The 12,899-nt window shown below is 42.8% G+C and overlaps 1 protein-coding gene across 10 annotated transcripts in view; it reads right to left on the bottom strand.

The window, feature by feature from the left end:
* Positions 1–12,899, bottom strand: part of PANK1 (pantothenate kinase 1) — a 109,649-nt gene that overhangs the window by 24,111 nt on the left and 72,639 nt on the right. The window lies entirely within an intron of this gene.

The raw sequence follows: 12,899 nt of genomic DNA, 5'->3' as shown, positions 1-12,899 counted from the left end.
GTCTCAATTCCCAGGGTTTCTCAGGGCTCAAGTGCCTTCCTAAGCTGAGTACAATTCCAGTTCTTAAAGATCTAGATCTGCATACTCCATGGTTCCCAAATGCTAACGATTTTATCAGTATCTCGGCCAAAGAAACAGCCATCTGTTCCAACACCAAGGGAAAAACTGGCTGTGCTAGGTGTACCACAGGGTGTGCTGGTCTCTAACCCACTTGGTGCACTCTTAGGGCACTTTTCAATGACAACTGTTACAGCATTCAATTTTTGCCTCCACAAGCTCATTCTGCAAGACATGAGTCCACTACTTTAACCTACAGAAGAGGCAGGAAGGAGGAAGTGAGTGGGTTACGAAAGATGATGATCCTACGGCGGCATAACTCTAAAGAGAACAGCTTCTGTCATAGCTCATTTCTTTCTTCATGAATCAGAGACACTCTCTTCACCTCAAAATGGCCTGCTAAGGAGTCCTCCACTCAGCTGTGGGCTAGAAATCACCTTTAGCATCCCGATTCATCTCCTCTACCACTTGTTCTGATTTAATTCAGGGCTGCAACCTGGGCATGAGTATTTTCTGAAAGTTCCCTCGTGGTACCATTCTGCAGGCTTGGGAACTATTAAACCAGAAGAAACATGGCCTCTGACAGGCAAGACCAGCAATAAGCACGGCGCCCGACCAGGTCTCCAACATGAAGGTATACCTTTGGGGACAACAGTGTGCGCGTGTGTGTATGTGCGTGTACATTACATGTATATATATACGAATATATGTAGCAAATCTGCTTGAGATGCTTATCTATAACAGAATTAATTTCATCATAATAATTTTTTGTTATAAGAACAGGCTGAGCTCCCTGAACCCCGACTTCATTTAGAGGCGACTTAGAAAGTTAATACTGTGCTGTCAGATGCTCTGCGATGAACACAGAGCAAACCCAAATGAGACTGCAAAATCCGGGGTCTCCCTTTTCTTTTCCCTCAGCAGACGCCATGGACAAAATGTGAAACTGGAATATTAAAGCTGAGTTTAAAGATATAGGGAGCTCAAATGACTTCTTTCAGGAGTTTATTTTATTCAGCCCTGGAGAAACATCCATCCGAGCCCTACTCAAGTTGTGTATTGTCCAACACAGAGAATATGGCCAGGAACATGAGGGAGACTTCCGGCAGTTCTTTTTTCTTAGCCCTCTTCATCAGTCAGGTGGGGAGGGTCCGGGGAGAGGTACATAGTAAGAAGCCATCCCTGTACATGCAGTGTTTCTCTCCAGTGCTTCCCTGCGGTCATCTGAGCTGTAATCCAAGCCAGCAGCTCCACCCTTGGAAGCAGTAACTCTTAACAAGTGTAGCTAAAACCCCAAACTCCCTGAAAGATTAAGAGCAGCAGATTCTATGGACAAGACCAAGGTTGCCAATGTCCTACTGTAATTGCGGAAGTTTGCGAAGCAAATCCCACAGTGCAGGTTGGTGAGCTTGCTTGTCCTAGCAGGAGATAATAGAAAACTGGAAGCATTTTTAGGTCAAACCTAAAATCCGGATTCACAACTGCTTCCAATAAATAGCAGTCAATAACCAGCTCACTGTCACTCCCTCCACCTCTCTGGGTCTCAAGTCCCTTAATGTGAAAGAAATGAATTGCAGCAGAATGGTCTCCAGTTCTCTCCCTACTCTAAACTTCCTATGGATTCTTTCAGAAATATATATATATATATGATTTATATATGTATATAAATTACAACTACCCCCAATCCTGTGGGCTGGCCAGAACCCCCGTTTAAATCTCTAGTGAAATACTTTATTGGCATGTCAACAGGTGCCTGGGCTATGCAATCAGTGTTGCAGGTATAATCCATTCTTACCATCCTAAGAAAGACACCTACTACTGGACAGGATGGGGGAAGTTTCTGGAATATTGCTAGGCTAATCATCTGGAAGAACTCTGGCAGTACCTATTAAAATCAAAAGTACACATACATTTTTAACCCAGCTAATCCCTCTCCTGGACCATACTTAAAAAGCACTAGTATTGGGGCACCTGGGTGGCTCAGTGGGTTAAGCCGCTGCCTTCAGCTCAGGTCATGATCTCAGCGTCCTGGGATCGAGCCCCGCATCGGGCTCTCTGCTCCACAGGGAGCCTGCTTCCTTTTCTCTCTTCCTCTGCCTGCCTCTCTGCCTACTTGTGATCTCTGTCTGTCAAATAAATAAATAAAATCTTAAAAAAAAAAAAAAAGCACTAGTATTTGAGGATAAGTATAAGAATGTTCATTGCATATGACCCAGCAATTGCACTACTGGTATTTATCCACAGGATACAAACACAGTGATTCGAATGACCACATGCGCCCCAATGTTTATCGCAGCAATGACAGCCAAAGTATGGAATGAGCCCAGATGTCCACCGACAGATGAATGGAACTACAGGGTATTAAGGTAAGCAAAATCAGTCAGTCAGAGAAAGACAAATACCAGGATCTCACTCATACGTGGAACTTAAGAAACGAAACACATGAACGCAGGGGAAGGGAAGGAAAAATAAAATAAGACAAAAACAGAGAGGGAGGCAAACCACAAGAGGCTCTTAACTCTAGGAAACAAACTGAGGGCTGTTGGAAGGGTGGTGCGTGGGGGGTGGGAAAACGGGATGACGGGCATTAAGGTGGGCACTTGATATAAGGAGCACTGGGTGTTAGAGGCAACTGATGGATCACTAAAGTCTACCCCTGGAACTAATAATACACCATAGGTTAACTAAACTGATTTTTAAATTAAAAAAGGGTGGGGGGAGAATGTTCACTGCAGTACCCTTTACAGCGGCCAAATTTAAAAAGAACAAAAACAGGGGCACCTGTGCTTGCTTCGGCAGCACATATACCAAAACAGGCACACCTGGCTGGCGTAGTCAGAAGAGCATGTGACTCTTGATTCATGCGTTTCAGCCCTACACTCGGGGTAGAGATTACTTACATGAATAAAAACTTCAAAAAGAAAAAAAAAAACATAAAAACAAAAACCTGAAAACAAAGTGAACAGGAAAACTGTTCAACAAAGTTTATTATTTCCAAACCACGGACTATTGGGCAGCTGTTGAAAAGAATGAATGAGATCTATACCAGCTGCCGGCTATTCCTAAGCTTCTGTTAATGAGAGAATTAAAAGATGCCCAGAAGTACAAATAAATCATTTATTTACCCTGTGTGGTTTGGGGGGAGGGGGAGGATGGCTGGAAGGTAGGAAAATAGGTGGAAGGGAGAACCTTATATTTAAGATGATATGAGCCTTCTGAAAGATAGAGAAGGCTCTCTTCCCTCCAGGCTATTAATATCTTTAGCAGGGGCACAGGAAGGGCTGGCTGTATGGGTGGAGGCTCTAGAGAGATTAAGGGAGGGGACGAAGAAAATTCTACACTCAGATCATTCAGTACATGCAGAAGTAAAAAAGAAAGAAAGAAAAAAAGTTCAGTGACAATGGAAAACAGGAGACGTCCCAGCACAGAATCGACAGAACAAGCTGTGTGAAACCCAGGAAATAATCTAGTTCTGTAGTCGAAACCCAGTATTCACTCAGTCACAGCTGTCACCAGACCTCGGAAATGAAGAGTCCCTTCACGGCTTTTTATTTGGTTGGCTATTGGTTAAGTACAAGCAACTGCAAAGAGGTCTCACTTTTAAAAACGTGAGAGGGGACACCTAAACATTTTGTTAAGTTATTTAGAATCCTGCTGTCTTTCCTGCTTCCCCTCCTGCTCATTTCAAAGCTTTTGTTGGCAACCCAACAAAACAGTGGGAAAATGCGTAGAGTTCTGAAAATTCAGTTATATTAGCAGTTTTGCTTAAGGTAAAAGGGAATAAAGACTGGAACACTGCATTAGTTTAAATTGCAATAGAAACAGCTTTCACTTACCTGTGTTCACTTCTTACCTTCATGAAAAAAAAATGCTCTTCTATTCCCATGTCAATGCTTTTATAGAAACTGTCAGATTTCTGAATGCACAGTTTTATTCATCTCCCTGATACTAAGAGCTACCTAAATCTTACACTTCCCAACCATAAGCCCTGGATGGAGATAAAAGACAAGGGGAAGGAAGAACATCCCAGTGCAGCTATCATCCATAACTCATGTGTTCTTTAATCCAGAATGTCCAAATGCTTTGATAAATTCAGCTGAACCACTGATAAGAGTCTGTTCTGTGTTTGCCGGGAGTGATGCTGGTTCTAGATACAGAATGTCTGCATTCACCCTCTACTCCTTCCATCACATGTCATTTTAAAAGAATTTCTAGAATATTCATCAAAGATGTTCAGCAGAAGACATGGCTTAAAGGGTCCAAGAAGACTTTGACAACTGATTTACTCATTCTAGATGGTTCCTACCATAGTGAGTTGTGCATAAACAAGAAGCCAACATTCATCAAACAAGGTGCTACAGATAAGCAGTGGACTTTCCCTTCCCTCAGCATATTATAAAGAATCATCATAATAGTAAAGAATAAAAGGGATAAAAGAAGAAGAATAAAAGAATAAAAGAAATTCTTGCAAGGGTGCACCGGGAAACATACACAAAGATGTTCACTGCAGCAATTTTTAGCAATGAAAAGCTGGTAACACTGTAGACATCCATCAGTACGTAAATGAAAAGTAATATACTTATATGATGGAATACTATATAGCTATGAGAAGCAACTAGATTAGTAGGAGTCAAGACAGAGCCCAAAAACAATGCTGAAGGAACACTGCTTTAATGGTGAGCCCATGACATATAGATCGTCACTCCCAGGCCAGAACATTTCATTAGAGACATAAGACCCTACAGCGCTTTCCCACTGTGCAGGAAGCATTTCACATGTTGGCTGATCTATCAGCTTAGGTCCTGGAGTGAAGACAGAGCGGGTCTTCAATGCACATACAGCATGAGCACGAAATGAACCTTTGTTCTTTAAACCACCAGACTTGGGTATTGCCTGTTACTGCAATGGACCCTGACCTGACTGCTACTTGAAATGGAGTGACTTCAACAGCAACAAAGGAGTTCAGCCAGCAGAGAGGGAGGAAATGGATTTTGGAGGCTGGCAAAACATTTGATAAAACCATCATGTATGATAACTTGAAAGGCAGATAATATACTTGAAGAATTAGTAGATATTGTGGAAGAGATTGAAAGTCAAATGTTAATAGCATATGTTGGCTACTATTGGCTGCATTTTATTTTTTAAAATTTTATTTATTTATTTTTGTAAAAGTAGGCTCCACACTTGCCTTGGGGCTTGAATTCACAATCCTGAGATCAAGGGCTGTGTGAGCTACTGACCGAGTCATCCAGGCATCCCTGTTGGCTGCATTTTTAAAAGGTGCGCCCAGAAACAAGCTGAGGGTTGCTGGAGGGGAGGACAGTCCAGGGGATGGGGTAACTAGGTGATAGGCATTAAGGAGGGCATGTGATGACTGAGCACTGGGTGTTACATACAACTGATGAATCACTGAACTCTACCTCTGAAATTAACAATACACGCTATGTTAATTAATTGAATTTAAGTTAAAAAAATAAAAAAGGAATTTACCATTAAAAAAAAAAAACGTGCACTCAGAAAGTACTGGCTGGTTTACAAACAAAAAGAGGGAATAGGGTCCATCAAGTTAGAGTTGGAGAGTTGGAGAGTTGGAAAAAGCAGCTGCTTCTCTTCTCCAACAGATAAGCAATGAAATCCAGAGACTAGAAAGGCTCTGCATAAGAGAGGACAATTAGCACTTAGCTGTGGGGTGAGGTTCAAAGGAAGAGAATAGGCTCTCACACTCTTAACACTGTGAGAGGGTTACAACATCTCCAAGCAAAGGTGCAGTTAAGATCATGGGTTCTTGGGGCACCTGGGTGGCTCAGTGGGTTAAAGCCTCTGCCTTCACCCCAGGTCATGATCCCAGGGTCCTGGGATCCAGCCCTGCATTGGGCTCTCTGCTCAGCGGGGAGCCTGTTTCCTCCTCTCTCTCTGCCTGCCTCTCTGCCTGCTTGTGATCTCTGTCAAATAAATAAATAAAATCTTAAAAAAAAAAAAATCATGGGCTCTTAGTTAATTCTTTCAATTAGAATACCTCAGGGGAAAAGAGACCAGAGGTGTGGCTTCCCACCAAAGGCTGACAGGTTCAAAGTATCATCAATTAAATCAATAAAGAAATGCTGGAAGCAAAACTACAAAGGCATCCAGGGAACGTAAGTATGCCAAGGACTGAGGCCTTGGCATATGGAAATAAACTAGAGTTAAATAGATAGGAAACTTACTTCCTTTTGAAAAGAGTTTTATTGCCAGAGAATGCCCGAGCCCCCAAACCTCTGAAGTCAGCTGAGAAAGCGGCTCAGCTCCCACAAAGAGCATATTCTTCGGTCTTGCCTTAGTTGTGATTCAGGAAGTTATTGGAAAAAGCCGAGGCTTGAAGAGACCAATGGACTGGGGAGCCGCTTTCCGAGAGAACGATCAAGACCCAAAGAAACATCCTCCACCTACAAGTCAAGGAGCCCAGACGGATTTCAGAACTGCTTCAGCATTTCTGCTAAAGAGGACAGATATCCAGAGTTGAGGTCAATACCACTTTGTATCACCCCCTGCCCCCAATTTGGATCCCCCTGCCCATCATCTGGATGCCATGACTGGGGGACGCTTCGGGGCTATCTACTTTGGGACGGGAATGCCTGTATTTCGCCTGCAAGGCAATTATCTGGTAATCCGAAAAGTAAATTGTGGTGGTCACTAGTGCTGCTGCCCAAATATTTCTGCTTCTTTTCCTGCCAGGCCCATGGGGTCAGACTGCATCTCCTGGCCATTTTATAATTGAGCTGGGCAACGTGCCTACTCTAATCGGTGAGTTGTGCTTGGGCGAGTGTCTGTCACCTGCAGGCAAGAGCACTCACAGCCATGGTGAGACCCTTCAGATCACCTTCCCTATAACCAGGACCAGTCAAGCCCGAGATAATGACTGTTGCCTCATCTGGGTCAGAGTGAGGATGAGCCAGAATGGAGCCCCCAGCCACCCCCTTGATGGGCTTATAGTGTGAATGAGAGATAAATCTTTGTTGTTCTAAGGAACTGAGACTTGAGGGTTGTCACACAGATGATTCATTTATCCTCACTAATATGTCCTCCATCAAAATCTGGCTATTGGGCACCTGGATGGGGCTCAGTCATTAAGCGTCTGCCTTTTGCTCAGGTCCTAATCCCAGGATCCTGGGACTGAGTCCCGCCTGGGGCTCCCTGCTCAATGGGAAGCCTGTTTCTCTCTCCCTCTGCCCCTCCCCCTACTCATGCTCATCCTCTCTTTCTCTCTCAAAAATAATTAAGTAAAATATTTGACAGAGAGAGACACAGCGAGAAAGGGAACACAAGCAGGGGGAATGGGAGTGGGAGAGGGAGAAGCAGGCTTCCCGCTGAGCAGGGAGCCTGATGCAGGGCTCGATCCCAGGATCCTGGGATCATGACCTGAGCCAAAGGCAGACACTTAATGACTGAGCCACCCAGGCACCCCAAATAAGTAAAATCTTAAAAAAAAAAAAAAAAAAATCTGTTATTTCCCTGGAACCGTCCCTCTCCTGCAGAACCAGACCCAGGGACTGTCAGTCTCAATGATAAACATGTGGTTGTTGAGAGTTAATAAAAAGGTATGTAGAATAATAATAATAATAAAAAAAAGGTATATAGGTCCTGTTGCATTTATTTCTGTCTAAAAATTTCTCCATGGGGCGCCTAGGTGGCTCGGTGGGTTAAGCCTCTGCCTTCGGCTCAGGTCATGACCTCAGGGTCCTGGGATCAAGCCCCACATCGGGCTCTCTGCTCGGCGGGGAGCCTGCTTCCCTCTCTCTCTCTCTGCCTGCCTCTCTTCCTACTTGTGATCTCTCTCTCTCTGTGTCAAATGAATAAATAAAATCTTTAAAAAAAAATAAAAATAAAAAAAATAAAAATTTCTCCAAACACAAACCAGGATTGGCAATCTGGTAGTAATTTAAAACCTGTATTGCAAATCTGTATTCCAAATACTGTGGCAAAGATATTTAGAAGTCTTATTGGTAGTCGGTGGCTTTAAAACAAAGCCTGTTTCTTAAAGACCTTTTTGGAACACTGGAGAGGCACCCATGCTTCCCGCAGTAAATTTCAAGGGTTACACAGTGAACTCCAAGGAACATCAATGAGCAAAGACCAAACAAACCAACAAAAAACCCCAACAAGCACAACGCAGAAAAAGTTTCCTACCAGTCAAAGGAACAATTTTAAGGGCCAAGGGAGCCTGACCTCCTCTTGAACAACAGGCCAGAGCTTTAAGGTATTCCCAGTGAGGCAAAGTTCACTAATCCACCAATATTTTTTTCTGTGTGGAAGGTTAGCACCTCTGGGCACAGGTCTGACTCAGCAACCAGTCGCTGTCCTGCACAGTTTAATACATTTCTCTAGGTTCCACCAAGTTGGAATTTGGTGAACTAATTGTGAATAGGGAACAGTGTGACTGAATTTCTTTCCCCACTACTTGAGAATAGATTTTTTTAAACATTTTATTTATTTATTTGAGAGACTGTGCAAGTGGAAGGGTTGGGGCACATGAGAAGAGGGAAAAGCAGACTCTGTTTGGCATGGAGCCAAACTTAGGGCTCCATCTCAGGACCCTGAGCCGATATCAAGAGTCAGACATTTAATGGACTGAGTCACCCAGAAGCCCTACAAATAGATCTGTTGAGCTAACTAACGGGTAGAAAAGGTATTTTAGGTTTGGATAAGCAACAGGGGAAAATGGGACTTTTAAAGCACTGATATTTGGGGGGGGGGGGGCTGTGGGTGGCTCAGTTGGTTAAGTCTGCATTCAGCTCTGTTCATGATCCTGGGGTCCTGGGATCAAGTCCCAAGTTGGGCTCCTCACTGACCGGGGAGCCTGCTTCTTCCTCTGACCTTCCTCCTGCTCATGCATGCTCTCTCTCTCTCTCTCTCTCAAATAAATAAATAAAATATTAAAAAAAAATAAAGCACTGATATTTTTATGCTACATGAATACTAATTATGTTCAAGTTGCCTAAGGACCTCTACACGTTTAAAAAAAAAAAACTTAGTTAACTTAGATTCGAGGGTGTTAACAGAACTGAATTTCTTAAAAAATTAGTTCTCTGAGGCCAAGCTTCCTCTTCACCATATCTAAATTTAGCTGGTAGTATAATGTAGTCTTTGCTAATATATTCACAGAAACATTTAACTTTAGGAGGTGAAAGGGACCTTAGGTCGAGTCCAACATCCTATTTGCAGATAAGGAAATTATGGCTCAGAAAGATCAAGGATTATCCAAGGTCAGTCCCAGTAGTTTGGACCCATTTTCAGTTTCATGAGCCAGTAAGCTCCCCATTTTGCAAGACTTGCCTGAGTTGAGCAGCTTGTCACTTGCAGTGACAGCACGCAGACAGATAGGATGGTCGTGGGCAAGCTCCTTCCTTGAGCCACTGACTAAGCCGTAAGTTGGAAGTGGGCTCACCGATCACCAAGGTTGTGTCCACTTCTCACATCCCATCATCCTCAACACACACACACACACACACACACACACAGAGTCCTCCAAAACCATAGTTTTTTAACTGTGTAAAACAAGAGCTAAAAACCTAACAGCTATTTAAGGACTTTGAAGAAAGTGGTAAATGTAAAATTTAATAAAAGGGTTTCGGTAACACTGTAGAAGGAACCCATAATTATCGCACACAGAGCAATCGGCTAAACATGAAATATTCTATGCGAAGAAACCTGAGTCATGCTCTCTTTCAAATGCACGCACACCAGGTTCCCTTCGTTTAAATTTTAGTCACATGGCAATCCCCAGCTGTCAATGGGAAAAACACCTAAGCACTTACATAGCACTTGGTGGGAATAGAAGCATGGGCTTTTTGGAAATACCTATTAAAAAAGCTCCAGATTCTGCCTATATTCTTTAATATATCAGTTCCACTGTACCCTAAAGAAATAATAATTATGCATGTATTCAAAAATTTATCTTTAAAAGGCCACTTAACTTCCACTACTGAGATAAAATTAATTATTGTCTAAACATACAGAATGGGTTAAATAAACTAAGTAAAACGATTACCCATTAATATAAAGGGACAAATCACCACCATTAAAATAATTTTGTAGGAAGGCATTTAATGATGTGAAAAAAATGTTCATTATATGTTGTTAGGTGAAAAGGGAAGGTGATGCAGTGTTACAGTGTACAAGATTATAATTTTGTATAAAAATCAAATAGCAATTCGTACACAGACAAGACTAGAAACTTCAGGTGGAAATGTAATCTGCTTTTATCTCTGGGTCATGGATTAGGGTAATTTTTTTCTCCTGGCTTTTCTGATGATGCCTTTTTTTTTTTTTTAAGATTTTATTTATTTATTTGACAGAGGGAGATCACAAGTAGGCAGAGAGGCAGGCAGAGAGGCAGGCATAGAGAGAGGGGGAAGCAAGCTCCATGCTGAGCAGAGAGCCCGATGCGGGACTCGATCCCAGGACCCTGAGATCATGACCTGAGCCGAAGGCATCGGCTTAACCCACTGAGCCACCCAGGTGCCCCTGATGATGCTTTTCAATTGCTTATAATAACCTAATCTTAATAATGCATTTAATTTAATCTTAATAATAAAAGTCATTTTATTTATTTATTTATGGATAAAGATTTTATTTGTTTATTTGAGAGAGAGAGCATGAGCAGGGGGCAGGGGGAGAAGGGTTGGGAGAAAGGGCAAGAAGCAGAGACTCTCCACTGAGCAGGGAGCTGGACACAGGGCTCAATCCCAGGACCCTGAGATCATGACCTGAGCTGGTCAGACACCTAACTGACTGGGCCACCCAGATGCCCAATAATCAGAGTTATTTTAGAATTCTGAATCACAAACTTCACTTCACGATGCAAAAGAAAAAGAAATTATTTTCCTTTTGTTTCAGGGAGCTGACAGCAGATCTGTGGTCCTGCCCCCAGGAACCCATGTGCCTGCATTCCCCAGCCCCACAGCCCTTTCCCTGCTCAGGACATACTCTCCCTGGAGCAAGCCTCTTAATAAAATCCACTAGGCACAAGCTATCAGTGACCAGGAACACCAGGCCCCCCAAGAACAAAGCTGTTTCATCAGTTACACCCTTGACAGTGGAAATTTAGGGTAGGAGGAGTCCTGATTTACCTGCCTGCACTATCATCAGAGCAAAACCTATAGGTTAAACCTGGCCACTGTAAACGCACTTGATGGCCGAGATATGTTTGCTGGAAAGGATCACTGTGGGAAAGGCCACATATCCCTGTGTGACAATAACCCTCCTGCCACTGGCATAGCCTCCAATTCCCATCAACTTTAGCTGATTGAAAAAAAAAAAAAAAAAGCCTGATCATATTCTCATATACAAGAGTGAAAAAGAGAATAGCAAAGATTCCTTTCAGAACGTCTGAGGCCAGCAGAAGCATCATCCCATCAGACACCAGAAGTAAGGCCGGGATTTCACCAACTCTGCTCTGCTACACACAACACACTCAGTGCCTAGGACCTGCCTCCTTTTTGGGCACTCATGAAAAAATTATAATTTCTTTAAAAATCAGAAGAAAACACACAAATTTTCAAGGCAAAAAAAAAAAGTTGTAATATGTCATATTAACACAATTGTCTTTATACCAAGAGTTAAAGACTTTTAACTTTGAATTTCATATGGAGGAAGAAGCACATGAAAACCAACTGCTCCTTGGAGAGGGGGGTGGGGGGGGGTCCACGGAAGTTAGCCCCATTCTGCACCACATCCAGTCCCAGGTTAGAACTGACAAGATGCCAGACCAGAGTCTGCTTTGCATCTGCAATTTGAACTGGGGAACTGGTTTGTTTATAATTTTATTTCCTTAAAGCAACTTCAATTCTAGTAGTTAGTGCAACTAAATTTAAAGTCAAAATTTTAATGACATTTATTTTTTAAAAAGGACAGGCTATATTCAGCCACATGCTTTCTCAACTGTGCCTCATTATTAAAAACTGCCAAAGGCATGTGTTAAAAATATGGACCCCCCGGCCACAGCCTGGAGCCTGGGAGGAGGCAGGACTGGAGAAAATCCTTCGCAGTGGGGTGGGGTTTGTAATTCTCACCGGTCAAGTTCAAAACCACTGTTCTAGCTGAAACGAAATGAATGCTGTAAGAAGCCAGACCACAACTGAAAAGTGAGAAATCAGAATTTGAACGGGTTACTCTTGCTTTTAACTGGGAGGGAGCTCTGAAGCTGGTGTGGTGCCTAGCACCGATTTGGCAGACGCTCCCATTCCCCAAAGGGACCTGAACACATCTAATTGCTCTTTAATGAAATTACTATTGGGCAATTTATACCATGAGGCCCGCAGGCGATTTTTAAATTTTAAATACAGCTTTTGAATTTCCAGGTATCATCCACCCACGACTAAACCCATTGTCATGGGTTTAGAAACGTTTCACATGTGATTAAGTGTTGTCAGTGTGCTCCTCTCTCCCAGTGACTCCCAGGTTAAAGGTGACCATGCCTTCCTCCATAAAGAAGGCAGCTCACGACACAATACTAGTGCATTCGGGGCAGGCAGGCAGATGTTCTTTGATTCGCAACCCATGGGGCTGACCTTGACACAGACCACATGAAATATGAACAACAAACAGAAAGACCAACATAAAAGCTGTGTTACTTTTTTTTTTTTTTAGGTTAAGATTTGAGAGAAAGAGAGAAAAAAGAACACCATTCTGGTGTTACCCATAAATGTATTCTTAGCTTGAACCCGGGCCAGGAGGAAGCAGGGGCAAAATGAAGCTACAGATAAGGGAATCCAAAATGTCAAACCCATGAGGTGAAAGAAATTTTTCCTTGAGCGTCCTTCTCAAGAACCTGAGCAACTCAATGAGGTGCGGTTTCTTTCCCAAGG

The sequence above is a fragment of the Mustela lutreola genome, chromosome 4 (assembly GCF_030435805.1).
Source record: "Mustela lutreola isolate mMusLut2 chromosome 4, mMusLut2.pri, whole genome shotgun sequence".
Taxonomy (NCBI): domain Eukaryota; kingdom Metazoa; phylum Chordata; class Mammalia; order Carnivora; family Mustelidae; genus Mustela; species Mustela lutreola.
This window is presented reverse-complemented; position numbering and strand designations above follow the sequence as displayed.